Source organism: Perognathus longimembris, chromosome 10 (assembly GCF_023159225.1).
Source record: "Perognathus longimembris pacificus isolate PPM17 chromosome 10, ASM2315922v1, whole genome shotgun sequence".
NCBI classification, from domain to species: Eukaryota; Metazoa; Chordata; class Mammalia; order Rodentia; family Heteromyidae; genus Perognathus; species Perognathus longimembris.
In genome coordinates, this window is record NC_063170.1 from 64,541,859 (window position 1) to 64,568,892 (window position 27,034).

At 43.5% G+C, this 27,034-nt stretch overlaps 1 pseudogene; it reads left to right on the plus strand.

Moving 5' to 3' along the window:
* Positions 1 to 7,594: 7,594 nt before the first annotated feature.
* Positions 7,595 to 9,024, plus strand: LOC125357948 (annotated as a pseudogene).
* The last annotated feature ends 18,010 nt before the right edge of the window (positions 9,025 to 27,034 follow it).

Consider the following 27,034-nt stretch of genomic DNA (forward strand, 5'->3'; position numbering starts at 1 on the left):
GGTCAAGCTTAATCTGCTGTAGTTTAGTCATGTATAAGAAAGTTTAACTGAAAATTACAGTTTAATTAAGGATAAAGCATAGTATAGCTGGCGTTATTTAACAAGGCTCCAGTACTATTCATTGTTTTAACTTATTTTAATTCTCGGGGATCTCCACCTTCAGGTGTTCACCCTTTTGTGTAATTTTTCCCTCAACTTGACTATGTGTGGCAGGTATATCTATGATTTACTCTTGATCAATACAACAAGGCCAAATTAATCATTCTCGTGTTGACTTTGCATTATATGAGATCTAGCTGACTTGCCCTAGAATCTCTCTGCACTGTCACCCTTAAAGGAATGAGCTGGGGTCTTAGAAACTGCCTTCAGAGAAAGCCACGTGGCAAGGAACTAAGCTCAACCACGAAAGTTGAGGACAGCCTCGTCCAGGAGCTGCAAAACGCCAAAGCTCTGAGCACACCACCAAAATAAATAGATATATGCACGAATGAGTGAACTCTCCTAAGAGGCTGAGAGAACTTGAAAGTCAATTCTTCTCCAGAAGAATAAATACAACCCAGCGGACACCTGATTGAACCTTTATGACAAGACACCCAACCTGACTAAGAACCTAGCTCAGCCATTCCTGGCCTCTCACTCCCCAAAAAGTGGGAGATGGTCAATGTGTGTTACTAGAAGCTGCTAAGTTTGCCATCATCACACATGTTCTACGAGGCCTGTCAGGATAGGTATAATAAGAGCCTGTCTACCATCTATCCAGTCTCTCTGTGTTCTTCATCAGGCCTCAATACTGCGAGCAGACTAAGGGACAAACAAAACCCATCAGGTCCTCTCTATGCTTACAATAGTTGGACTGTCAAAAATCAATGGCCAGCACATGGAAGATTTTCCACAGGTACATGTTAAATGAGTACTGAAAAATCGCCTGTACATAATACAGAACCATGTAATGGACTAATTGATTGGGGCAAAGGAGACATCCTTTAAAAAGTTACTCTTCATATCTGTGTTTTTCTGAAGGCAATCCTCCATAAGTGACTACTTTATGTACTTAAAAGCCATGTCTTATGTACAACTGCAGGGGAGTGAAGTGGGGAGGGGGGGGAGTTTCTATTTGGTGTACACCAAGTATCCTACTGTACATTTCCTGAGCTCCCCCATCATTTGGGGATCTGGCACCTGCCCAAAATGCACACGTCCAGCGCGCACACTTCCTTATGTCAGCATAACTGGCACATTTCCCTCGGTTTTGCTTTACTCATTCACAAAGAGTGGTAAGGGCTGGCAAGTTCAAAATGTGTTGCTAAGAGACACACTCACCCTGTGGATCTGGAGGAGGAAGCAAAGGCAACTCGCTAATGGTTTCGTTACTCACTCATTTATCAACTTTGTGAGACCTGGGGCTGCTCTGACTTTTGGTTTCCCCAAATCATGACTGGAAGAAATTAGAACAATAGATGCTCCATGCAGACACAACCCTGGGAGGTGGTCATCTCCCCTCATAACATCTGTCCAGTCCACACTGCCCAACAGGTTTATTGCCATAGAGTGAAACTCTGATGGTGTCTCTGCTCTCACACTCAGGCTCAGGCCCTTCCCCTAGTACATTAAGGAACCTTCCAGACTGTTCCATGAGAGACCTTTAGGATCTGGTCATACCTGCTTGCTGTGGGTCTCTGTGCTGGCCCTGCATGGTCCTCTACCAGCTGGCTCATCAGCTTACCCCTGTCTTCCTAACCCAACATTTCTCAGGCCACGAATCCCATTGGCGAGTGCTCTCCCTGGTTAGATGACCCAATCACCCCACAAATGTCCACCTCCTAACTCTACAACCATGAGCCTTAGTATTTCAACATAGGAACACGGAAGAGAAATAGACATTCAGTCCACAGGACTTAAAGATAGCTGTCTTCTTACCGTGTGCTTCCATGGCCTGTCCTTGATGCAAAAGCAGAGAAAGAGGGAAGGAAAGAGAGAGAAGGGTGTTCTTTTTTTTTTTTTTTCAAATTTTTATTATCAAACTGATGTACAGAAAGGTTACAGTTTCATACGTTAGGCACTGGATACATTTCTTGTACAGTTTGTTACCTTGTCCCTCATACCCTCCTCCCTCCTCCCCTTTCCCTTCCCCCCCCCCCCCCCCCCGCCACGGAGGTGTTCAGTTCACTTACACCAAACAGTTTTGCAAGTATTGCTTTTGTAGTTGTTTGTCTTTTTTTTTTAGAGAGAAGGGTGTTCTGTGTCTCTGTCTCTTTTTAGAAGGGTATTAATTTCATCATGAAGGCCCCAATTGAATCCTAATCATTTGCACTGACTCGTTTCTCAGAAGACATAGGTGTTGTTCCAGATTGAACTGAGCACACAGGTACACTCAGGAATTTGATTCCTCATTTCCAGTATCAGAGTTTGACCTTACTTGAAGAAGGTCTTTGCAGACATCAACAAGTTAAGATGGGGCCACATTTGCTTAAGGTAGGCTCTCATCCATCTGACTAATGTCATTACATGAAGAGAGGGCACGAGGGAGAGAGAACACTGAATGAAGAAGCAGGCAGAGACTAGAATGATTCATCTGCAATCAAGGAACACAGCGGTTTAGATAACAACACACCAGCAAAGAGATGGGCAGTACTGTCCCCTAGGAGCTTTAGAAAGAAGGTGGCCCCACCCACAACTTGATTTCAAACTTCTGTCCATCACAACTCTAAGGGAATACAATGATGTTTTAAGTCACCAAGATTCTGGAACTTTGTTACCACAGCTCTTAGGATCTGATACTGATGGCTCCTTGTAATCCATTTAATTCAGTAATGTTAAAGCCTAGGATCCCTTATGGGGTAAATCTTGGACAGGCCTGCAACCGTGTGTGGTTCATAAGCTGCTCAAGTAATTTCAATACTGGTGGATCATAGAAAAAAAAGTTACCAAATGCTAATTTCACTTGTCAATGTGCTTTGTCTTTCCCCTGGTTTTAATCAAAAGGCAAACTCTTTCTTTTGTGCTTTTTCCTTTGGGGACTAGGAAACCAAAACGTACAAGCATATGGACTGAGTTCAGTACTCACTCGAAAACGGTCAACAGTGATTTTAATGATAAAGCAATGCTAGCCAAGCTGACATACCGCGTCCCAAATTGTAGACCTGAGGGACTAGAGTTAGCCAAATGAATTGATTTTCCTCTTTGAATTAGAGAGAATACGGAAATCCTGACAGACCTTATCTTGTACCAAAACAAGCAGGTGTTCGAACAATGCAAATGCCATGTGCCGGCACGGGCATTTCCCCTGGCTTGTGGTGGCTCACTTTGAATGTTCCAGCATGTCCACTCAGCCCAGGGCACCTGCAGCACCGTCAGCAGGCGGGAAAGGGATTGAATGGCTTCCTACAAGTTCTGTGGCTTTAACAAGTCATTGCCTGGGAGCTGGCATGGTTCCAATGGGTTCTCTCAACGCCAGGTTTAAAGACTTACTGCCCAAAGCAACAGTGTTAACAGAAGGGATCTTTAAAAGGTGGAGACGCCATGAGGTCCAGTACCCTGATGAATCGATTCATACTATTGATGTGAATGTGGGTTTATTGTGGTGAGAGTGGATGTTGTTATAAAAGTCAGTCCAGCCCCCTTTCTCAGGAGCTTGTGTTTGGAGGATTTTTGTTGTTGTTGTTGTTAACTATACGATGGCTACTTCCATGTTAGGATTTAATTAAGAAGTTCCTTGTCAGATCCAGTCCCTTCATCTTGGGCCTCCCAGCCTATAGAACCATGAATCAAATCAAACTTTTATTGTTTATAAACTACCCCATCTCAGGTGTTCTGTGAGAGCAGAATGAAACAGACATGCACAATTGAGAGGATCGCCCACCTGTAATGGATATCGCTGACCACAACCATAATGATGTGATCACCATGCTTCGGCATGGCTGGCTAAAGCTCAGGGCTAAAGCACCAGGACCTACATGTTACTATTAAGTAGGTCCTTCGGGCTCCCATCTGAAGTACCGGGCATCTCCATTTGATGGATAAAACACAAGATTTGGGTCTAAGACTCAACTTTGCTCTGTCTCCCATTGGTTCCCAAGTGATTAAATGTCTCCAAATGTCAACATCTGTGAAATAGTAAGGATAATAAAAAAATTTCTTAGCTACCTTCTGGGGAGTGTGGAGACCTTAAAGGGAAAATGAATGAAAATGATACATATGGGTTAGCGTAGGAAGGCAGCACTATTTGGTCAATGCTAGGTGCTTACTTCATTGTGGGAAGCTCAAAGGAGACAAGAGCGTTTGTAAGCATGCCTGTACGACCACACATGGCCAGAACCTTCATAAAAAAAACTGAGAAGCAGTACCTCGGATGGTAGAAATTTTATGTGGCCAGTGTGATCAAGTAGGTTACTGGTCAGTTAATAGAAAATACTGGTTACACCAGGAACTGTTTAAGTGACGTTTTCATTACTAAAATTTTTATTGTAACCACAATGTGTACATTGGATCCATTCCTAAGCTTTCGGTAGATGCCAAGGTTTTGATAAATGTCTGACCAGAATTTACATTGTATTTGTCATATAAACCATTCAGATGTCTCACAGGCTAGGATTTACAGGCTTTTTTTTCTTCAAAGCTGAAAGAGAATGTACAAACTTCTGCGAAATAATCTACGTAGGGACTCTGTCTAGTTAGCTTTTATGAACACTTCTCCCTCCTCCAGGGTTTCGGAGTTGTCGTGCTCAAATCTAATTCAACAGTGCTTTTTAGTCTGCCTCTTAAACTTACTCTTTCCAAAACGTTCAACACTCTTTGTACTTAGATTGCATCTATTTGCGAAACACACCATTGAAATTATGTCATTACATTAACAAATGGAGCTGGCACACACAGAGAGAGGCAGCCACACAAATGGCTCTAAGTAATCACTCTCACTGGTGGGAGCAGAAAGCCATTGGTTGGGAACAACAGACATTTGTTGAGCATCATACAATATGCTTTGCATAGGGGATAGAAAGCACTGGCCATCCACTGGATGGGAGGAGGTTGGCTAAATTTCTAATCCTCCATGTTTTCTGATAGAGAAGCAGTCAACTACTCACAAAGAGAGACTAGACAGCATTAGTATGGGCTAAAGGAAATATCATGCAGAGCTTCAGGCTTGGGAACTACTATTGGAGAGGAAAATGAGAACTCAGGCTCAGATTTCCACCTTAGGACACAAGTTGTTTTATGAGCTCCTTGAGGACTGAAAGACTCGGCTCCTGATGGAGAGCCTGTTCATCCCAACCCAGGAAGAAAGAGAGCCTCAGAGAATTCTGAAACTAAATCTCAGGGAATCAGACAACTTCTTTATGAAAGCAGGCCCTGCGGACTCAAAGCCAGGGCAGACTTTCAGGATACATAACATATCAACATCGATGGAAGAATCAGCAGCAACAAACAGGTATAAAACACTTCCTCAAGGCCAATTACTGCAGAGTACTGGGTAGTTATCATATATATCACATATATGCTTACGTTTTACCATACCCCAGGAAAATGCCAATTATTTCCATTGCAGAAATAATAGTACTAAGGTGTAGAAGGTTTAAAAACATATACCACACATATGCAAGCAGTAAGGAACAGAGTGTGGGATTCAACTCACATCTGTCTTATAAGGGACAGAGTTATTTAAAGGAGTTTATGAATACAGTGCATCTTGATCGATGTCACCCCTTCAATTCTCACCCATCCTTGCCCTACCCATCCCTTCCCTCACTCTTCTTCATTTTGTAGGATATGCACTGGAAATGTTAACAGGCAATAATAAAGGTCCCATGAGTGAAATAAAAAAATAAACAAGGGGTTCTTTCACAGGAAGGGCCACCTTCCTTCTAGTTTGTCACTCTCCTCTCTAATCTCTGGTCACATTTTATGTGACAAATCCCAAGAGCCACTAAGGTGTAATGGAGTGGTTTTTGCCTTAGGATCTCTAAATGACTATAATGGTCCATGTGATTATGGCCATTACTACTTAATCTGCAGGTTACTTCTTCCAACAGTTTCAAAGAAAGACAAATACTTAATGACCAGCAACTGTGTTCCAAGAAGAGAGCAATTCAACACAGACTATTTCTGATGTGGAAAAGAAATTAGTGTCATGAGCTCCCATCAGCTTATGAGACTAATTCATTAACTCTTTATCTCTTTTCCTTCTTATTGTTGTTGTTCTTTTTGTTCTTGTTCTTGTTCTTGTTCTTCTTCTTCTTCTTCTTCTTCTTCATTCTTCTTCTTCTGGTTTGGTTTTCACTTGGTTTGTTTTCTTTCTTTGTGCTGAGGCTTGAACTTAGGCCTGAATGCTGCCCTTCAGCTTTTTTGTGTAAGGCTGACAGTCTACCACTTGAGCCACAGCTCCGACTTCCAGCTTTTTCAACAAAAATGGAGATATGAGTTGGACCTTCCTGCTTGGGTTGGCTTCAAACCTTGATCCTCAAAACTCAGCCTCATAAGTAACTAGGATTACAGGCATGAGCTACTGACACATGGCTATTCTATTATTTTATCCCACTTTCCAAACTGCATTTTTTTTGTTTGAAGTTACAAAGACACTGGAAAATTTTAAAGCTCCTGAGAGATTTTTTTAATGGTGATTAATTTTGTATATTTTAAAATGATCTTAGCATATCCTGAGGCTAAGTAGGACCAAGTGTGTTTATGAATACAATAAATAAATAAAAATGCATTTCCACAGAGCTGGGAATAGACACCTAGGTTGCAAGACCCATCTGGGAACCAAGGGAAATGAATGCTTTTCATCATGAGAAACCTGAAAAAAAAATGTGCAGACTGCATCCCGAATTGCACAATGCTGGATTAGGTTTCATTCTCCTTTATCATTTATATACAAAGAATTAAAAATCCTGGGAAGAATTCAAGAACGTGCTCTCAGAAGATTGTGTCAAACATACACACACATACACAATTGTACACCTGAACACAATGCACAATTCTGCTTCTCTCAAGCTGCACTTGCAAGCTGTTTCTCCTAAAAGCACGATTTATTTAAAAATAATAATTGCATTTATTTTTACTCATCGAAGACAGTATAGTTATGCTTATTGAAAAATCATTTGGAAATGTTCTGTCTCCTTGTTCCCAGAGCACAAACTATCCACTCATCTGATGGTGATAAAAGGTGAGAATAAGCACAGGATTCCACAGTTTTGAAAAAGCAGGTAAGTGTGTAATATCTCTAGGTTTGAGTTGTTTCTTGAGGTTTTTGTTGTTGTTGTTTATATTTTCCAGGACATAAAGCAAAGTATGTCTGAAGAAATTGCTCCTGTCTTTTGCTGCTCTTAAATTCAAAGGAAATACAGTTATTTAGCTTTTCACAACATTGGCGTCTCCTTTCACTCTGACAGCTCAAGTAATGGTGCCTGGGTTAGAAGCAAGATTCTCAAAACATGGAAATCCACTTCGACAGAATCCACTTACAGAAAAAAAACACACAAATTAAAAGCTAGTTTGGGTAGCTCGCAGCCCGTGCGCACGCACGCATATTCAAACCACCAGGGCCTTTGGGTGCCAGCGGGTCTGGTCCCCGACCTCCCCCGCCCCCCGCCCCCCGCACCCGGGGCGGCTTTACACAGGCCCTGGGCCTCACCTCCATCCTTCTCTACGGAGCCCGCAGCTCTGAGTGCTTGTGCCAATGGAAGGAATCGGTAACTTCAAGACACCAAGCAAGTTATCTGAAACAAAGAAACCCGTATCATGTTTAACTCCAAGTGTAAACATCCCTGCCTCTCTCCATTTCTGAAAAAGCTTGGCTTCGGGACTGGGGTGAATGTTTACCTAATGAAAAGATCTCCAAGAGGCCTGTCTCCTGCTCCCTGGGCTGTAGGAAAGGTAAATCCTATTTGCAATGATCATTATCGAACTATTTACTGAAGGGGGGAATGAAGAGTTAAAAGTAAACCTCATTTTCAGACAGCGCCCCCCGTTTTGTTGTCTGAGCAAACCCAGGGCAAGCTTATTAGGGCCCAGCGGGTCAAGAACTCTAACCGCCCCCAGAATGCCTCGAGCCCTGAGCCAATCAGATTTGTACCCGTATCCTAATCTTGCTTGCTTGAACACCTGATGGCTGTAACTTTGTTTTTTGCCTTTATAAGCCCTGTGTAACCGCAGCTCCGGCCTGCCTTCTAACCTCCGATGTGTCGGTGGGACATGGCCCGGGCCACGGCCCCACTTGAATAAAGTCTTGCCTTGCTATTGCATTTCGGAATGTCTGAGTCTCAGTGGTCTTCTTGGTGGTGGTTTCACGACTTGGCATAACATTTACCAGAAGAGACTAACCCACGAAGGGGAGATTTTAAAAAGTCTTCACCATCCAAACATCATAGGCTACTTACTGTGCTTTTACTGAAGCCAGTGATAGTAGCCTGTGCCTTGCTATGGAGTATGAAAGAGAAAAGTCTCGAAATGACTTGCTAGAAGAGCGAAATAAAGCAAGCCACGCTCCTTTTCCAGCGGCTATCATTTTAAAAGTTGCCTTGAACATGGCGAGAAGACTGAAGTATCTGCACCAGGAAAAGAAACTGCTTCATGGAGATAGAAAGTCTTCTAACGTTGTAATTAAAGGTGATTTTGAAACAGTTAAAATCTGTGATGTAGGAGTCTCTCTACCACTGGATGAAAATATGACTGTGACTGATTCTGAGCCATGGAAACCGAAGGTAGCCTTGGAAGAAAATGGCATTATTACCAATAAGGCAGACATATTTGCCTTTGGCCTAACACTTTGGGAAATGATGACCTTATCTATCCCACATATTAATCTCTCAGATGATGATGATGATGAAGATAAAACTTTTGATGAAAGTGAATTTGATGATGAAGCACACTATGCCGCGTTGGCAACCAGACCGCCTATTAACACTGAAGAACTGGATGAATCCTACCAGGAAGTAATTGCACTCTTCTCTGTGTACACGCACCAATGAGGAGGCTGCAGACCGTCCTTCTGCTGCTCAGACTGTGGAGGCTTTGGAGCTGGATGAGTGACCGTGTTCACGCTCACCTCAGTCTGAAGCATGGCCTGTGTGTATAACCGTTCTCTTCACTCGCATGTATTTAGTTGCTATGGTCCATGGTCATTGTACTCTAGACATGGCCTATTTCAGGGCCATATCCTTAGCATAAGCACTTAGCGTACGGGGTTTTCAGTGAATTACTTAGGTATTTTTCTTACAGACTTAACACTAATGATTCAACTCCTTTAAACTGGGTCTAACATTAATTTGAATTGAGCAACTGTTACATTTATTAAGCATCTTTCTCAGATCGTCTCCATTTTACTGGATGGGTCTGTAAAATTAGCAGTTTAGCTGGTACAAAGTAAGGGTACATATTTCAGAGCTTCAAACCGCTGGCTGGCTTTCCTTGGCTGATGTGCTGGTTCATGGTCCCGGGACCTGAGATGACTCCCAGTGGCCCTGTGCGCATTCCCAGACTCTCCTGGTAGCTGGTCCTGCTGCCTCAGCTCTCCCCAGAGCTTCTGGGTTTAATTTATTAAATTTGTTTTCCGTACTGAGATTCCTTGTTTAGTTTTTTATTTACTAATCTGTATCCTAAGAAGCATTTCAAAGAGGTGTTGAAAGAATAATAGGACAATACAGAATAAAGACAGTTGGAGTACCAGAAAAAAAAAAAAAGCTAGTTTTGCAAGTTTTTGAGCTCAACCCACGGTTTCGCCACAGATGGAATTTGATAGCCTGTCTCTCCCTCCCTGTGACTTAAAGGATTGAAGCATTCAAGCTCAAATTTACCTCAGAAAGCCACTCAAGCAATGGACCCTCCAACCCAAATTTAAGCTCTATTTGTTTATGTTTTTTAAACAGGATCTGTGTTCTAACTCATGTTGGTAAGTCATTTCCCTGCAAATGACCTAAGCATTCCAGCTTACTGTCTATCTCAAAAACAGCTTAACTTTCAACTTCTATCACTGCCATAAAATACTTCAAAGCCCAATCTGAGAGGGGGGAAAAAAAACAACACCAGAGCCTGGCTGGACACGGGCCTATTAGGATTACATTTTCCCCCATTGCTATTAATGCCTGTCTCACTATGTCTGTGCACAAAAACATCATGCACACTTCAACATAAAATGCCAGTACTAGGAATTAGTAGAACATAAGTATACTTAGCTGTTGAAGACTGTTTTGGAGACATACAGCATCCTATTGATTCTCCTTCACTTAAGATCCTGACCACAAATACAGAAATGGTCTCGCTACTTCTATAAAAGTACATACATTTTTCTGCAAGTGCTCTTTCTTTTCTCTTTCATTGATTTGTGTAAAATGCCACTTGATGCTTAAATATTTATGTTATGGATGCAGTAATAGCCTCATTTTCATGAAATAAAACAGTACCTTAGTGCAGACAGTTTTCATTTCCCAAGCCATTTGCATTTCTATCTTTCCCCCAAGACCTAATTCATTTAAACTGATTAGCAGTGTAGAAGAAAAATACAGTGCCCTCCGGGGGGGAAAAATGGGAGTAGAAAAGAGGGAGTTTATCCTGGAGAACTATCTAAAATGTTTTGGTGATGGAAGTTCCTTGAACGCCCAGGTTGATAGAGGAGCGACTGAAGACAAAGGGCTGAAATGATTCCACTATGGAGGAAAAAGGAAGGAAGAGCTCCAGTCCCATGTGGATGGCTGTTCTCCGTGCTAGTATTGAGTCTACTTTCTTTCAGAAAGAGACAGAACAAGAGTCGACAATGGTGTTCACGGAGAGCAACAGGAAGTTTTTAACACAATGAGTTATGCTTAGATTGTGGGATGTGTTTGTTTCCTTTAACTGCTCTAACAAATTACTATGAGTTTGGTGGCTAAAACAACAGAATATTTCTTTTTGCTCTCAATAGTATTGGAAGCTAGAGGACCACGTTCTGTCCTGGGCCTCTAGGGACAGCCATTCCTTGCTTCGCCCAGCATCTTGCGGCTGCCCGAGCCCTCCTAGGATTGTGGCAGTGTTACAGGCCTCCTGCCCCATACCTGTCCCTTGATTTATCTTCCCTGTGTCTGTGTCAGCTCTTCTGTCTGGGACATCCTCTGATGCTTTCTAGGCATCAGGGACAAAGCAGAGCCAACCAAAGTGGTCCCTTCGCCTTTGAATCCTTCATCACATTTGCAAAGATGGTTTTAGAGAAGGTGACATTCACTCCGTTCAGGGAACTTTATATGGATACCTACCTGCAGGGTAGAGGAGGGAGAGGCATTTTACAACCAGCCACACATGGGCAGACAGAAGAGCCTTTCAATCCATATTTTTTTTAGATCATTAGTTTTCAAGCTGTTTCCAAGAAGCCTTAAAGCACTCATGTAAAATAGCAAGGGCTGCAGAGAAAGTAGGGGGATGGGACAGTCCAGAAGTCTCTCGCTTGCTCCCCAATGGTCAAGAACAGCTCTGTTTTCCTGTTGGGGGAAAAAATGAGACCCTATGGAAATGTCCTTTCATGGAAAGATCTGGTGGCTTCAAAACAAGGCCGCCCTGCCCCTCCATGCAATGAAGCACACTTTCAAAACGGCCTGGGAGGGGTTGACAGGATTAGAGAGGAAACTATTCTTGCCTCCAATGCCTGCATCTGCTATTTGTGTCTAGCATGATTTGGGATCAATTACGGACTGAGATATTTTCAAATGATAGGAATGGCGGCTAAGATACACCTGCCATTTTTATGTCTGTCAACTGCGCTGTCTGATGTGAGCATGTAAGAGCTCTCACTAACAAATGAGCAACTGTTCCAATCAGTAGTAAGCTGTCTGGAGACAAACATAGTTCCTTCTAAAACAAAGCCATGGAGCTGTGGAAGTGACATCTCCCTGAGGCCAAGAGAACCTCCATTCATTCTGTGGCCCAGTTGGCAACTGGAAATTGGTGGTTGGTAGATGGTCACTAGAAATCATTACCAACTTGACCTGTGAAAGCAGGATGATATGAAGTCTTAACTTTTAGAATTATGAATTGGATAGCTCCCGCAAGTATTGGCCCCCTCTAAATTTCTACTTTTTCATTTATTGTACAAATGTAAAAGAAATACTGAGAGCAGAAGGCCGTTCTAAGCGTCAAATTATCCCTTAAAAGGATATAATATGAAGCATCTCCTGTGTACCTAGGAAACATAATAATTGCTCAGTAAACATTAATACCTGTTCTAATTTACTTCCCTTTGATACAATAAGGAAGTTATATTTGGAATTCAGCCACATGGTGTGCTGTCCCAATAGTACATGATATCATTTTATATGGTGTATGTATTGTATTGCTTTCACATATATTGTATTTAGAGGATGTTTTATGTTCATAGTTAAGATTTCTCAGATAGGGCTGGGAATATGGCCTAGTGGCAAGAGTGCTTGCCTCCTACACATGAAGCTCTAGGTTTGATTCCCCAGCACCACATATATGGAAAACGGCCAGAAGGGGCGCTGTGGCTCAGGTGGCAGAGTGCTAGCCTTGAGTGGGAAGAAGCCAGGGATGGTGCTCAGGCCCTGAGTCCAAGGCCCAGGACTGGCCAAAAAAAAAAGATTTCTCAGATAACTTGCTAAAGTATTTAAGAACTTTAAGTGAATTAAAAAGTAAAATGTTAAGTGGATATTGTTACAGGCAGAATATAAATATGTAAAATATAAATAGAATATAAATAGGAATATAAATATGTAAAACAATTATAAAGCTAGTGAATGAAAGGCGGGGCTTTGGAAAACATTTAAATATATATGTAAATATTTAAATTTAAATATGTGTGTAAATATTTAAATATCTATGCTACATGAGGTCAGGATGAAGACCTTGCTGTGGAAGAACTTTGTAAGATTCCTAGACAAAGAAGGCATGAGCTGGGAAAGTATTCTGCTGTTGAAAACACAAGTAGAGATTAGCACACCTCTGCACCAGACAGGTGGCAAAACACTGTTCCTAGGTATTTCAGTGAGGGTGTTTCTGGAAAACACCAGCGTATGGATAGAGAGATGGAATATGGTTGCCCTCATCTAATGGGAGTGGGAGTGGGTCTTTCCCAAACCAGTGAGGGCCGAGCTGGCACATAAGGATGGGGGAACCCCTACCCTTCTCTGGCTTTTGGACTTGAGCCAATGCTTGCACTACTGACCTCACCTCCAAGCCCTCAGACTCTGAGTGCACTCCATCACCGGCTTTCCTGGCTCTTCAGCAGGCAGATGGAAGATCATGGATTTTTCTGGCTTCTTTCCTCTCTGGGGAGAACTAATCAATACACTAGAGATTCAGACTTCAAATGGATGATTAGACTGGGTGTTCCTTAAGGTAGGAGGTTCTGCTATTATGGAAGAATTTCTGTTGTCAAAAATAACAGATCAGAAACTATATACATATATAGTTACATTTATATATAGTAATATATAACTATATATTATATATATATACATTGATATATATACATATACATATATATTGAATAAAAGACTCTTGGGAAATATAGTGTCCTTTAAAACTTGAAAGTTGTGCGTTTTCTCTTGGGTCCGGCAAGTCATCCTTCAGTGAGTTTTCAAGGCCTGATCCTTCTACCCTGCATGCCAATTTCTGGAACATTTCACAGGTTTTGCACTTCCACTGAATGCTTCCTTTGAGAATACAGACCAGATCCTTGCTGCAGTGATTTCCTTTGGGTGTGAAGGGTTGGAAGGTACCTGGGTAATTAAAGGCCACACAAGCAAGCATGTCTGACTGGCTGATGCATACTCCCCTCTGATTGGGGGTATGATTTGAATAAGAATGCCAAGCTGGCAGAGCCAGGAAAAAGCAAAGGCATAAGGAAACCTTTTTGGGTTTTAAAAAGAAAATGTCATCCTGGGGCTGGGTTAGCATCTTTTGAGAAGCTCCTTTACTTTCTTCCCCAAACACACACAACACACACACACACACACACACACACACACACACACACACACACACACACACACCAACTGAAAGCTAACCTACAGTTCCTGGGATTCTGCAATGAGCTTCTGTAGTAAACAAAAAAGCTTAACTACCCATGGTTGTTGTTTCTCACAAAACACATTTAATAGATTGTCAAATGCCCCAGGGGTGTGATCTCCAGAAAGCATGGGTACCCGGTAGGTGTTTCCTTTGGACTGAAATCCTTTAACCCATTACAAGGTCTTTATAAAGCAATGGACCAATGGACCCTGGGGGAAAGGAAACTCCATGCTTGGAATTGGGGTGAGTGGAAGTCATGGACACCTGGATTCTAGAGGATAGGATTTGAGATCAGGAATATCAGTCACTGCTCACACTCGCACACCACTTCTACAACAGTGAACTTCAGACTTCCCTAAGAAGTGCCCTCACCCATTTTCACAACTATTCTCCTTTTATGAGCAGTAAATGGAAGTTTTAGACAGTGCAAAGGTGATGAATTCTACTCCCAACTGTCTGATGCTGCATTTATTGTTGTAAACCAAGAAGTAATTTAATCCCAATGCCCTGAACCAGCTCTTTCTCTTTAAAAAAAAAAATTGAGAAAGTGAGAGGAAGAAAGTAGATGCATCTATAGCCATGTAGACACAACCAAAAAGTCCTGGATTTCTGAGTCCACTCCAGCCTTTTGAAAATTTAATTTATTTATTTATTATTTGCAGTATTGCTGTCTGAACTCAGGGCCTCATACTTGCTAGGCAGAGGCTCTACCACTTGAGACACATTCCCAATTCCCAGGCCTTTTTTGCTTAAGTTATTTTTCACATAAGATCTTGTACTTTTGACCAGGGCTGGGCTCCAACTGTGATACTCCTATGTATACCTTCGTAGCTGAGATTACAGACAAGCCACCTTGACCAGCATATTTGTTGAGATGGCTTTTCGTGAACATTTTGCTGGGACTGGCCTCAGGATCTCTGCCTCCCAAACAGCTGGGAATCTCAGGTTTGCATCGTTCAACCTAAATTCCAGGCTCTTTCAAACTAGTAAATACAATAAGTGAGAAAGAAGACTCTAGGACCTTAAAGTTTGGGAAGATAGAAAGCAAGACCAAAAGTAGTAAATAAGTACTTTACGCCTCTTCGAAATTTCACCAGTCGGGACAGAGTAGCATCTTCTAGCTAAATTTACTGAGCCGTTACTATCTGCCAAAACCCTGTCTAAGAGAAGGCAAAGTATATTTAACTATAACTCCTCCTGGCCAGGCTATTGGCTGAGGATATAAGATAAAGCGTTTGTGCCCCTGACTTCGGGGGAAGCGGGCATTGAAGTAGACGAGGTCACGCCATCCGAGTCACAAAGCTCCAACTGGTGGCACGCATTTTTTTTTTTTCCAATCCAAGTTTTCTATTCACGGTGATTAGTAAAGCTGGAAGGGAACAATTTTCCAGGACTTTGGTTATCATTGTTTTGTTGTTTAATCTGAAAGAAGGGGGAGATAAAACAAAACAAAACCAAGTCGCTGGCCCTCTTAGTATTCAACCCTAGTGATAAGTGATGCCCACAGCTAAACACCAGCTGGGTAGCCCGTTAGCCTTCCCACATGCCCAGTGCCTCCCAGGCCTTCTCTGCAAGAAGCTGCCTCCTCTCTCTGGCTCCCATGGGAAGATGTTTCCCAATGACCTTGGCCAGACAAAAGGAACTCTTGAAGAAAGAGGCAATTAGCTGACAGTGATGAGCTGCTGCCATTTACTAGTGACCTGGAGAGTGAAGGGAAAAGCTCCCTGCCCCCATCCTTACACTGCAGTGGTGATCTAGGGAGGCTGGGGCTCCCCACCACCAGGGAGGAGCAAATCCTAGCAGCTGCTGTTACCCAAGATGCCAAGGCCTACCAGCTCTGTCTGCTCCATTAAGCAACCCATGTGTTCCCAGGACCTGGCTGGCATTTGAAGAAAGGTTTGCTCTAAGAAACCAGCTGGCTGAAAGGCATGAGCGCCTCTCCAGCCTTGGGCAGCTCTGGGCCGGCTTCTCACAATGCCAGAGTTCCACGTGATGGATGACAACCATTAATGCAACACCTGGACCCTGCTGATGGCCCATAATTCCAAGCCCCTGTTAAGATTTCTCCATAAATCAAAACACTCCTGAAACCACCTGCCAGAGTAGCAAGAAGAACTAAGTGAGAGACACAGAACAGTGATGGAGTCGTGACTCGGAGCTCTTACAGAACCAACTTCAATTTCCTAGTCGTTGGCAGGCTGTACGGTTCCTCTGCCCCCTTTCACCTCTTTAAGCTTTGGTTTCCTTGCATGGAAATAATAGTTCTTCCTTCGGTGAGAATTGCTTTGAGATTACTATACCACAAATGTTTACTCTCACCTGAGTATTGTAATTACTCATTGCCTAGTCTGAGTCCCCCAAATACTGAATCGATGATGGAAGAATAGAAAAACCAAGATTTCTCCACTCATGCCCAAAACATGTTGGGACCCTGAAGAATAGAGTGAAACTACAAACACTGCTCTTAGCCCACCAAATTCTAAAGTGGCTTGAGTTGCATTGTGTAGCTCAGGCTAGGTTGCCCCAGAAGTAAGTAGCAGTTGAGACAGTTTTGAAAGTTGTTCATTCAGGAAGTACCAGTGGGGGAAGTAGGGAAATAAGCAGAACAAAAGTGGCGGTAGAGAGCCAATGAAGAATGCATTATGTAGCCAGCTGCAGCTATGGTTAGCTGAGGCTCCTCCCCTTTAAATGCTCTGAGAAAGCGCCCCTCAGAGGGGACTGACCCCCCCTGGAGGGGTGAAGGAGCTGAGGTGCTTCCCTATCAAGCCTGCCCATCACTGGACACGCTGAACTGTCTATCCACTCATTCCCATGCATTACTGAGAGAAGGCTTCTCCAGGACAATAACTCCTTGGTACTTCCGCTGCGCTGGGTGCTTCATACACAGTCCAGACACCTGGGTACACCCACGTGCATGGAGACAGTAAAGCCCAAAGGAAAATAGGTAGGTCTCTAGGAGCATCTGCATCTCCCCTGCATACTGCCTAGCTCTCCGTTAGTACTTAGTAAACAAATGACTGCAAGAAATATGCACAGTGTTAATATATAATCATATAATACAAGCTAGTAGCTGATCAGAACCATAAAAGAGGCGATGAGCTCACTAATGGAGTTGCATGGATGTAGAGTTTACTTTTATCTTGGAGGCATCATGAAGGTTTTAAAGAGGTAACATTTGCTCTAGTTCTTCAAGAATAGTCTCAGCCTGATGCTGGTGGCTCACACCTGTGTTCCTAGCTACTCAGGAGGCTGAGACCTGAGGATCACAGTTGGAAACCAATCTGGGCAAGAAAGTTCATGAGACTCTTATCTCCAATCAACCACCAAAAAGCTGGAAGTGGGGCTGTGGTTCAAGTAGTAGAGTACTAGCCTTGAGCAAATAAAAAGCTCAGGGACAGCCCAGAGGCCATGAGTTCAAGCTCCAGGACCGGTACATACACATAAAAAAGAATAAGTAGTCTTATGGGCTCTATTATTTTATCTCTAGTACCCTGCAACCTCAGCACACTGCAGGAGCTCATATATATTTTCTTCTGTGATGAATCTGGCTGAGTAGCAAGTAGAGGGAAGGCATTTCTGAAAAGATCAGTGTATGAGTAATGAATGACCAGACATTAATGTCAGGAATGAATGAATACCACGTTGAGGAGTCTGCGGCTTATTAAATGGCATTGCAATAATCCCAACTCACCACAACCTTGCTTTGATTCTTGGTACGTTAGCAAATGTGATAACATTATAGCTTAGAGAAACACGCATACCGGGGGCTTGGTCTCACTTGCTGCTCATGGGAATCACATGAAGCAGCTAAAGTTTGCCTTGAGAGACTGGAGGACCAGAGACTGACCCCAAAAGATGTCCAAATAAATGAATGAAGTTTCACTGCCTCCAAACTTATGAGTGAAATTGACCAAGGCATGCTGGCTCCAACAGAGTGGAGAGAAATTGCAAATTCTTCTTGTTTTGAGCCCACTAAGTTCTAGAATGCCTTGTACTGCACTGAGAGCTGACATGACTGAAGGGTTTGGGATCTGTCTTTTTTTTTTTGACAGTCCTGGGCCTTGAACTCAGGACCTGCGCACTGTCCCTGGCCACTTGAGCCACAGCACCGCTTCTGGCCATTTTCTATATATGTGGTGCTGGGGAATCGAACCCAGGGCTTCATGTATATGAGGCAAACACTCTTGCCACTAGGCCATATTCCCAGCCCCTTGACTAAAGGGTTTGGGAAGAGAGGAGACGTAATTGAGGTTTGCTTCTTAATCTGGAAATAGTGCACACGTTTTAGGGAGCAATTATTCTAGCTGTTCCCTCGAAGGGGACACAGGGATCAGCTCTCTGCTCCCTCCTCTGAATTTCCCTAGCACAGATTCTCAGACAGGCCACCCACAGGAAACCTTGACTATAGAAGAGATTCTCCATCTAGAGCTCCATGTTCTGGTGATGTAAGAGCTGCTATTTTGCAAGGGGAAAGGATGCAGATTGATAAGACAAACTACTATCAAATTCCCACACAAGAGGATCCAAAGAGGGTCGGGATGGGAAGGGGAAAATGGGGAAGAACAATGGAAGGAGTGGTGTTGATCAAGTAGCATTGTATTCATAACTTGACTTATGCAATATAACCTCTTTGCACAGCTACTTAAGAATGAATTTTTTTAAAAAGAAAAAGGAAAGAGGATCCAAAGAAAATTGTCTTAAAATTCAGGGCAGCTGAACTACAGGGAAAAGACTTTGGAGCTGGAGTTCAGGTCAGGATAAAGGATTGACTCTCACAGCTGAGAGAGACAAATCTCCTGTGTCTGTCATTGTGGCTGATTGTGTAACTAGCCAGTCATTGAGCATAACTGGAATTTCATGAAGATCTGTGAAGTTATTTTTGACTCCAAAGCTCTGATCAAAGGCTAGGTGAGGAAAGAGCTATAAATTATTGTCCAACATTAGCCACAAGTTTTCTTCCCACCTGTTGTAAGAATTGGATGGATTATGCCCTGCAAACAAACTCAAGTTACAAAGCATTCCCCTAACAGTATCTTCACTTGTAAAGACTGGATATTTTCAAAGTTCATCACAGTATCCCTCCTGGAAAATTCATGCTACAGCTTTAAGCTCTGTATGTCTGCTCTTTCACACATACCCCATGCAAGGTCACATGACACACCAGCCAAGGTGACTCACTTGAACCCAAAACCAAAATCAGTAGAGGAGTCCAAGTTGGAAAGTGCATTTCCAAATGTTTGCTGCTGCATCCAGAAGAACATTTCTGCCCTCACGTAGCACAAAGATGAGGGTGAGGATAATTTCTGATACTAGAAAGGGCCTTCGGCTTTGATTTCCACTCAATTCTCTTGTGCTCTTCAACATGCGAATCAGGTAAGAGGCTTTAGCTGACTGAGACAAGGAGAGGGTGAAGAATGAGACATTTTCCTAATTTGTTAAAAAAAATCATAACTCACTGTAACTACCATAAAGAACCCAGAAATGATCGTCTGCCCACCCTCCTCCTCCTCCCTCCTCCTGACACGCCCACCCTAACTTCAGAGGGAGGCCATCCTCTACTGCCAATGTCCATGTGGACAGCGAGAGCCTTCCTGTCTCCGTGGAACTGATTATTTGCAAGTCTGGAAAATCAAGTTGAATTATGTCTCCGAGATTCATGCTCAGATGCTAGGCACTGGCACTGGCACTTCCCTGCGAGATGTAATGAGCCACCGAGTCTTCACCACAAGACAGGATTGCCACCGTGGTGTCTCTGCTTGCTCAGGATGCTGAGCACACCCCCTGTGCCTGGGTATTGTGGACAGTGGTCATTTCACAAGGATCCTCTTGCCAAGTTCCGCAGATGTCTCTTTGGGGAAGTTAAGGGCACACATCTGAACTTGCTCATGTATGGATAACTGATTTCATGCTTAGTGTTGAGGGAGACTGAGAGGGTGTGTGTGTGTGTGTGTGTGTGTGTGTGTGTGTGTGTGTGTGTGTGTGTGTGGCATGCATGAGGCACTGGGTTTGATCCCTAGCACAGCAAAAAAATAAACACAAAAATGATTAAGAGGACAAACTTTATGTGAGATACTTTTCCAACACAACTTAAAGAAATGATATAAGCATCCATTTTATGTCTTTAAACTTTCTTGGTTCTCAAAAACATCATTGGTGCTTTTCAAACTTGGCCCCATAGCAGGCTTGACTCCAGGCCTTTCTCTCTGGCGTGGCTTTATTCTGCTCACAGCTGGTGCTCTATCACTTGAGCCATGCTTCTTAGTCTGGCTTTTTTGCTGATTGTTTTAGAAACGGAGTCACTCTGACTTTGAACTGCCATCTTCCAGGTCTCAGCCTCTTTGAGAAGCTAGGATTGCAGGTGTAAGCCACAAAGGCCTGTCTCAATTTTTTTTTGAACAGCAAATCTGTCTTTTTAAGTCTCATGGGAAAACATCTATTAAAAAATGATGTTGAACATTGGAACATTCGATACAGGTCCTGGAATAGCCTGTCTGTCTTCTTTCCCTTGTCCTCCAGATCTGAGCCATCCACAGAATTCTACTATCCCAGTAGGCTAGCATAAAAAAATCAATGCTGTGTACTAGATAAAGAAGTGTAAATGCTGTCTCCCCCTGTGTTCAATTGGGAATTCATCAATAATTGTAGAGCTTTACTACTCTAATCCCTACAATCCATCTAACCATTTATTGTAAATAATGCATAAGCAGACCTTATATGTTTATCTGCTTTCATGAAGAGACTTCACAAATATAATAGAGGTGGAAAGATACACTCATCGACCCCTAGCATTCAGCATACGATCTCTCAGATATGTATAAATGACCAAATTCATGAAGGGACCCAAACTCTAGGAAACACATAGCTCAAGTATTATGCTTTCACTCATTCACAAACAATACCTTATCATCGACTATATTCCAGGCAACTGTTAAGTACTGGGGATAATAAAGCCAGGGATCAGACACAATCTCTCCTGTCCAGGAGCTCACCACTTGGTAAGACAGACATATTGTGACATCACTGCAGGGCAATGTGAGACAGGGAGCCAAAAAGACTCCCTGAAGAAGGCAGGAAGAGCCAGGCTGACTATCAAGGGGGAAAAATCACAGTGGGTATCTCCAAAAGAATAGGCATGGATGGGGAATGGCTTGCTGTGTTCCCACAATTGGATGTAGCAATTTGGTTTATTTAAAAACCAGACGTTTTGTTGTAGTTTTAGGTTCAGGTCAAGTGGAGTTAGTATGCAGCCCTCAGTTCACACTGACACCCCTTCCACAGTCAACAACATACGTGGAAATTAGAACACAAGCAATGAACCTGCATGGGCTCATAATTATCACCCAGGGCTTACATTAGGATTCTCTTTTAGCAGTAGTCAATTGGCTTTATCAAGCACATAGTGACATGGATATGGCATGATAATATTGCATAGGGTAATTTCACTGTTCTAAAAGTTCCCTATTTTCAATCCTTTTGCCCTTTCTTCTCCTATAACCTCATAGAACCATTCATCTTTCTACTGACTCCATAGTTCCAACATTTTCAGAATGCCCCATGGTTCAAATCACATAGTATATAAGCTTTTCAAATTGGCTTCTTTAATGAAATCATCCGCACTGAAAGTCCCCTTGGTGTTTTTCTATTGTCTTCATGTGCGGCCGTTTACCTAGCCACTCACTTACTGGAGGACAACTTGATTGCCTCTAAGTTCCACAACTGGCTTTCAGACTCCAGTTTCAAAGAATTGTTACCTGAACTCATTTGCCATCTTTATTCTCTCATCAGATTTCTCAGGCATCTCTTGCCTAATGCAACCACCCCAACACCTGTCACCCTACCATTGCTTGCTTCATCCTCAAACAGGTACACAGGGGCCGCTCTCTTCATCACAGAGTGCCTTTAATTAGCAATAAGCAGTTTGCCTGCTGGTGGGCTTTATCGATATCTCTCAAAATCTATCTCGTTCCTTTCTACGTCTTTTAAGTGTAATTTTTTGAACTGGTACTGGGGCTTGAATTTGGGGCCTCAGCACTGTACTTAGCTTTTTTGCTCAGGCTGTAACTCTACCTCTTGTGACACAGCTCCATTTTTGACTCTTTAGTGGTTAGTAGGAAATAATAATCTCATGGGCTTTCCTACCCAGGGATGGCCTTGAACTGGAATCCTAAGATCTCAGCCTCCTGGGTAGCTAGGATTAGAACCCTGGCACCTAGCCATGAAGAACACTTTGACATGAAAATGGCAGTCATTTTTCTATTATTCAAAGAAACTAAGTAACAAGAATCATTCATTGGATTACTAAAACCTGTTTTTTCAAACACTCGCCATGCCTGGAGATTCTCAGGCACCCCACAAGGCCACAGTGGCCTCATTACCTCATCCAGCGAAGCTTTTTTACCCTCTAGAATTGGCACTGCCAATTCCTAGAAGTTTGTTTTCTATCTGGTCTGGATGCCACCCCCCCCCAACAAAAATCATAGTTTTTAAAAATTCCTACGTTCATGGGGCCTTTGAGAGCTGATGAGGCTGGGGAACGCCCAGGATCGCATCAGTGGCTTTATAAGGCTGAAGAAAGTACAGTTAGTGTCCAGCACTGCCACACCTTGTGGTGTGCCCTGCCATGATGCTATGTTGCAAGGAGGCCCAATGGCACCCAGATGCCAGAGCCAGGCTTCTGGATCTCCCAGGATGCCACACAATGAGCCCCCCACCAAAAAAAACAACTAAACACAAAAACCTCTGTTCTTTATAGATTATCCAGACTCAGGTTATTCTGCCACAGCCACAGGAAACGATCTAAGATGCTCTCACAGTACCATGGGGAATCTCTACCCTCATTGTGACCATCCTCATTTAGACATACTTCTCTGTAACCCCTACTCTTCCTCTAGAATTGACCACCATTGTCCACAAGTACAGAGGAGAAGGAAACAGGGGTCTCTCTTGTGAAGTATATATATTCCAATTATTGCAACCACACGGAGCTTTCGGCCACACCACTCCAAGACCACACTACACTGGCGGTTCACTAAAACCCACCCCTCCCCCAGCTGTTCCGCTCTTCCTCCCTACCTCTCCATCTTTCCTCTACTGAATTTCCTCTGGTTACACACCCCCCACACAGTGTTAATCCACCAAGAGAATTTGGGGGAAAGGTTCCTATTATCCTAAACGATAGCTCTCTTGCCTCATTTTATGGCATTTGTAGCTTTGATCAATTGTATTTAATTCACTCACTCATTCAACCGAGCTTCATGAAGTGTCAATTACAGTGTCAGATTCTGAGTTAGGTTCCAGAGATACATCACAGTAAAAATCGATCTATATTCTTAGCAAACATGTAAGTCCCATGGAAATGGTAAGTTGTAATTGATCAGACCAATGACTGGGTCAATATAAGCTGATATAGCTGTCCCATAAAAAAAAATCATATTAGTGACTAGGCATAGAGTAGTAAGGAAACACGTCTCTCGAGAGAAGACAGTTGAATTGAAACCTATAGAGCCACAGAAGTTAACTAGGGAAAAGCACTGGGCTGGCGGGAGTGCATCCCCGCCGGAGGAAAAGACTGAGAAGGGCCCTGTAAGAGAAGAGGCACTGTTAGGACACAGGACCTGAAATGGGGCACGAGTGTCTGGAATGCAGTTGTGGTCTTGGTTTTGGTTTTTTGCCAGTCCTGGAGCTTGAACTCAGGGCCTGTGAGCCACAGTGCCACTTCCGGCTTTTTCTATATATGTGGTGCTGAGGAATCGAACCCAGGGCTTCATGTATACCAGAGGAGCACTTTACCACTAGGGCCATATTCCCAGCCCCTGCAGTTGTGGTCTTGAGAAGAGTCAAATACAGTGATGCTACGATAGAAGTAGGACCAGACTGCTATGATCTCGGTAGGCAGGATTCACGATGGGCTGTGCGCCAATAGCCCGTGAAGGGTCTCTCTGAGACAGACTCTATTACAAATTTAAACTGCATTTCCTCGGGCCAGTCGTGGTGGCTCATATCTGTAATCCCAACCACTCAGGAGGACAGGATCTGGAGGATCATGGTTTGAGGCCAGCTCAGACCAAAAAGTAAATAAATAAATATACATATATATGGGTCATATATATATTAAATACATATATATATATGAGACCCAAGGTCCATTTTCAACAAATAATTGGGGAAGACAGTGATCCCCTCTGGTCCCAGCTGTATAGGAAGACGAAAGTAGGAGGACTACAGTCCAGGATGGACAGGGAAACTACACCAACTAGGAACAAAACCTCACATCAGAAGTCAGTTTGGAATGATAGAACGGATATAGAGAGAAAAAAAACCAAAAAACAAAAACCGTGTTCCACAGCTCACAGATCCCGTCCTAGCTCCTTGGTCAGCGACTTCATCAGGGCGACCACCAAGCGAGCCACCGCCAGGGTAATTCACAATTCTTCTAGTTTTACAAAGTTGACGTTGACCGTCCGGAAGGCAGGCTGCTCTTTAAAGTACAGATGACATCGGAGACATTTACTTGGCAAGCCAAGCTACCTTGCGGATGTTGCACGTGAATATAGAGGGCGGGGGTCCAGGCCAATCGCCCACTAGGGCCAACAGGGGAGACCAAGGAGAGGCCGGACCTGTGAGGGGGGACGCGGCCAGAGAACACGCTCCCCACAGTGCGGGCGGACGGGCTTTCCACAGCCCACGGCAGCAGGACAGTTTTCCCCCGGAGCTGTGTCCAGGGTCTCCCGTGGGCCGTCCATCTGTCCGTCCGTCCATCCGTCCTGGGCTGAGGAATCTCCAGCCGTGGCTCAGAGGCTTATCCACCCGGGAAAGTGGGCGGGAGGCTGGGAGGAGTCTGGACCCCCGGAAGTGGGTAGAGGCTCCGAGACGTCTCAAACCGGAAGTCCTTCTGTGACCACCACCCTAACTTGCCTGAGCATTCTGCGTGCTTGCGTGCGTCGGCCCACGCATGACCGGAATCTCGCGCGGGTCGGCCCACGCGCGTTGGAAAATCTCACGTGGGGTTTGGCCCACGCACGACGGGAATCTTGAGTGGGCTTGACCCACGCGTGATGGACGGGGGTTCTTGCGTGGGTCGACCCACGCGTGTCAGGGCTCTCCCGTGGGCCGTCCATCCTTCCATCCTGCTGGGGTGAGGAATCCGAGCCCCGGAAGTGGGTGGAGGAGTCTCCTTCCTGTGACTTCTTTTTTTTTTTACTTAATTTATTTATTTATTTATTTTTCTCAAATTTTTATTATCAAACTGATGTACAGAGAGGTTACAGTTTCATACATTGGGCATTGGATACATTTCTTGTACTGTTTGTTACCTTGTCCCTCATGCCCCCCTCCCTTCCCCCCTTCCCCTCCCCCCCCCCAGGTGTTCAGTTCACTTACACCAAACAGTTTTGCAAGTATTGCTTTTGTAGTTATTTCTCTTTTTTTACCCTGTGTCTCTCAAATTTGGTATTCCCTTTGAATTTCCTACTTCCAATACCAGTAAACACGGTTTCCAATATACTCAGATAAGATTACAGAGATAGTGTAGGTACAAACATAGGAAGGTGATACAAGAACATCATCAATAATAGAAACTACACATATACATAGGACGTTGAAAGTAGTTACAACTGTGATATATCAATTGTTTCTATAACATGGAGTTCATTTCACTTAGCATCATCTTATGTGTTCATAAGGGTATAGCTATTGGGCCTTGTGATGCTCTGCTATGGCTTGCCTAGACCTGTACTAATTATTCCCAATAAGGGAGGCCATAGAGTCCATGTTTCTTTGGGTCTGGCTCACTTCACTTAGTATAACTTTTTCCAAGTCCTTCCATTTCCTTACAAATGGAACAATGTCATTCTTTCTGATAGAGGCATAAAATTCCATTGTGTATATGTACCACATTTTCCTGATCCATTCATCTATGGAGGGGCATCTGGGTTGGTTCCAGATTCTCGCTATGACAAATTGTGCTGCGATGAACATTGTTGTGCTGGTGGCATTACTGTGATTTTGTTTGTGGGCTTTTGGCCTGTGACTTCTTAATGTGAGCCCTGGGTTCCAATCCAATGGCCAAGTGTCCCCGCTCCCCAGCGTCCAATCTGCAGTCTGTCATCATTCTCTCTCTCCACCTCCGTTAAATGAACACAGAGTGGAATGCACGAGCACTTAGCATGTTATTAGGCTATGACTGCATTTTCTCCGGGAGACTAATTTCCCAGTGAGCAGAAATCACTTTCACTCTTTCTCTCGAATACTATGTATCTTCTGTGTAATTTGTATACACAGTAAATATCAAGGAATGGGCTACAGAAAGGACTTTTAAAGAGCTCAGTTGGGTGGAACGGAGTAGAGGAAGAGTCACAAAGATGAACTGGAAAGGAAGACCTGATTCGCACGCATGGTCTGGGATGGCTCCTGAGGAAGCTGGGCCTTTCAAATGGAAAATAACTGAGCAAGAAACATTAGAAGGTCATTATTTTTGGTTTGGTAGAGAGCATCTGCCATACTTCCTTGACTACGCACCCCTGCTTTCTCTGAAGATCTTTCTGAGTGTCCCCCCATAGTGTGATTTGAAAATGTTCATACTAGCACTTAGAAAGAGGTCTTAATGGGCTCTATTAGCCTACTTTTTGTTTCTGTAATGAAATGACAATACAGCCAAGCATGCTTCCAAATCACAACTAAACCACGTTAAATCATAGTTAATACAGCCCATTCCATTTCTCAACCTCCCCCCTAGCAAGACATAAACACGTAAGCATGATTAGTGAAGGCTGGGACTTTGCATGTGCTACTGAGCCCTCAAGAGATAGAACTGTGACTCGGGCACTGAGCTTGGAAGTTTTATGTCATTTTAATTTATTTAAATTAAATTAAGCAACCACAAAGGGCTTTGGGTTTCACAGTGGATGTTACAGTTTTTGAGGATACTAATGACAAAATAAACAGTGATGGCTTTACTCTTTTTTTGGAGCGGGGGGGGGGGGCAGGCAGGAGGGTGTTGGTGCCAGTCCTGGGGTTTGAACTTAGGGCCTGAGTACGGTCCCTGAGCTTC